The 3,082-nt window shown below is 41.2% G+C and overlaps 1 non-coding gene across 1 annotated transcript; it reads right to left on the bottom strand.

The window, feature by feature from the left end:
• Nucleotides 1-2,801: 2,801 nt before the first annotated feature.
• On the bottom strand, nt 2,802-2,875 carry trnat-agu (transfer RNA threonine (anticodon AGU)). Its single transcript has one exon. It is a non-coding gene; the product is annotated as a tRNA-Thr (tRNA).
• Between the last annotated feature and the right edge of the window lie 207 nt (nt 2,876-3,082).

Raw genomic sequence — 3,082 nt, 5'->3', positions numbered from 1 at the left:
ATTTGGAATACTGCTGACAATTCCGATCACCTTCAACAGGAAGGATATTGTAAAACTTGAAAGAGTGCAGAATAGATTTACAAGGATGTTACAGTGTCGAGAGGGCTTGAGTTGTCAGTAGAGTGTGCTTGAGCAGGGGCTTTTCCCGGCAGTGTTCCAGGCTGGTGTATAAACTTCTAGACGTTTAGAAAATCATGATTGAGGTTGGATCGGTGACTGGCCTAGGCCTTCTTTTTATCCAGGATGGTGGAATTCAAAACGAGAGGGCACAAGTTTAACGTGTTTTACACGGACAGACTAAACAAAGGACAAAGTGTGATAGAGCGATATTTGGATTTACAACAGACATCATCTCAGCTTAGTCTTCGACTTAATAAAAATGGGCATGTACTTGGGAAAACAGTTTGAAAGGTAAACCGTGAAGAGAACGTGAAGGATATAAAAATTGAGTGATGTCGAGATGAGGAAGTTTGTGAGTAAAATATTGACCAATGCAGTATGAAGTGGAGAATGAGATGTTCGCAGGAACATTCAATAATGACCCTTTTATTTAAATTAGATATTGCAGATCTCTGAAATACAGAGGGACCTGGCTGTCCTGCTTTGTGGATCACATTAACATGGTCTGCCGGGGTAGCAACTGATTAGGAACGCAATAAGTCTTTTAATTCATTTGTTCAGCAATGACTGGGCCAACATTTATTTCGCCACTCCAATCAGTATTTGAGACGGTGAGAGCCTGGTGGAAACACTGCATTTCATGATGTCTTTTTTTGGAGAAACGAAGTGTTGCAGTTATCAAATTGCGGCTTTTTCTTTTCCTGTTCACAGTTTAATGTTCAACTATTCAGTTGATATCAGAGAATGCAGAGTTTCTCCAGCAATTATGCTTGTGTGTCAGATTCCTTGCATCCACAGTTTATTTTTATTTAGTAATTTGGATGATCTGAGTTTTATGAGGAATGGAATGTTGCAAGCTGTCAAACATGTGACAGAAGATTCAAACTGAATGATGGCAAGTTCATCATCAATTTTCCGAAGCAGATCAGCTGAGGTGGGAATAGAGTCAAAAAGTGTGGTGCTGGTCAAGCAGCATCCGGGGAGCAGGAAATTCGATGTTTCGCGTACAAGATGTTCATCAGGAATAGTTGAATCGTCGATTCCCCGCTCCTCAGATGTTGGCAGACAGGCTGTGATTTCCAAGTGCTACACTTATTGACTTTGATCTCCAGCATCTAAAGTTATCACTTTCTGCTGAGGTGCGGTACAGTCAGGTACTGTTCCTGAGATGTAATAACATGGTCGTGATGACAGAGTGAATTTGTAGTTGAAAACGCATCTGTGAATCAATATTATTCTCCCGCTCCCACTCTGCCAAGGACAGGCTGTTTCGATGGAGCTTGTTGTTACAGCCAGTCAATCTGACAGTTGTGCATTTGGCAGGTCGCGAAAACGTGAATTCCCAACGCGTTGTTTAGACTCGAATACAATACTGTGACGTTCGGTCTTGGGTCTGCCACGGCCTAAATTTGAAAGTGGGTTTGCATGTGCATAGTCGTTGTAGTGTATATTTGTGTCTGAGAGTGTAACCAGTTTTATTTTCTGATGGGTTTTAAAAATGAAGCGATCAACAGAATGTTGATTTTCATTTTACTTTGATAATGTAAATCTGAACCAAAAATATGAATTGTTGGAGAAACTCAGCAGACCTGACAGCATCTGTGGAGAGAAACTGAGTTAAAGTTTTAGATCGACAGAAACACGTTACTTATACATTTCTATATAATAATGCTGGGAAAATTATCAGTCTTATCTTTTGAATGAGGATTTTTATCAAAATATCTCAATGACAGACAACCGTCACCTTTACAAATTCAGAAGGACTTTATTGACTGTAATGCTGTTTCTGTTGCTCTCAGCTGGTGAAAGGCTGTGCTTAAATGATTGCCTTCTTTCGTTCCCTTTCTCTCAGTTTGCAGCAATTTCGAATAGAGAATTGGTCATTTCAGTGTCTAACTCAGCATGTGTCTCCATATGACTCTCTTTGTCTCTGTGCATCCACCTCTCCCTCTTCCTGTTACACATTCTCCGACACTCTGCCTGTCCATACAGCTCTTTACCGATTTCGGCTCTATGAAATGTCTGACATTTCGAGACAATTTGAGTGTGCAGCTGCTGAGAGGCTTTTTGCCCACTGACTGGAGTGCGTTGAATTGGGCTCACATTCTCCGGATAATGTGTCTGTCACTTCAAACCAGGCAAGGCGACACTTCTTCCTCAAACAATTATGACTGTTCCGAATTCAAAATAGAATTCCTAATCAACAAGAAAAAAATGCAATTACACTATAAATAAAGAAGCACAACGATGTATATATTGTTGCTTTAAATGTATGAACGGTGACATCAGAGAATGAGAGTGATCAGCTGGTGGTATCTCTGCCATGACCACAAAATTCCCCGGCAAATCTGCAGCGTCTCCTGCCTCATCTCGTTATTCCGACCTAACTGGGAATGAAGGATGGGGAATAAAAGAGGAGGAGAAGCAGAAGTGCTTGTGGAATAATGAAAAGAAACCACAGACATAAGTAATAGTTCAAAAGGGCACACGCACGACCTTTGTTCCTCGATCATTCACAGTGTCAGATGGCCTGAGATAGAGATGTGTGTCAAGGAACATGTTCAAAAGCAGAAGGTGCTGGAACAGCTAAGCCAGTTTGGCAGCATCTGAGAAGAGAAATAAGAGTTCGCAGTTCCGGTCCAGTGACTCTTGCTCAGAACTAATGCATGAACGCGACAAGTAGGCACCGCTGGGAGTTGAACCCAGGATCTCTTGTTTACTAGACAAGCACTTTAACCAACTAAGCCACGGCGCCACACCAGCTATGCTCTCACTCATCCATATGTGGAGTTGTTTAACCACTTCCTCACAGTCCTTGGACATGTGTTTTCGTATCAAAGTTGCTCACAGAGAATTGTATTCACTCCTCGAATCTTCAAATACAAACAGTTTATAGCTGAAAATTCTCCACTGAAAAGGCACAGAAAAAAATAATCTATTCTTGGATTCATTTAAAACTGGT

The sequence above is a fragment of the Chiloscyllium plagiosum genome, unplaced genomic scaffold, assembly GCF_037043375.1.
Source record: "Chiloscyllium plagiosum isolate Xiang-an unplaced genomic scaffold, Cpla_swu_hap1 HiC_scaffold_14, whole genome shotgun sequence".
Lineage (NCBI taxonomy): Eukaryota > Metazoa > Chordata > Chondrichthyes > Orectolobiformes > Hemiscylliidae > Chiloscyllium > Chiloscyllium plagiosum.
This window is presented reverse-complemented; position numbering and strand designations above follow the sequence as displayed.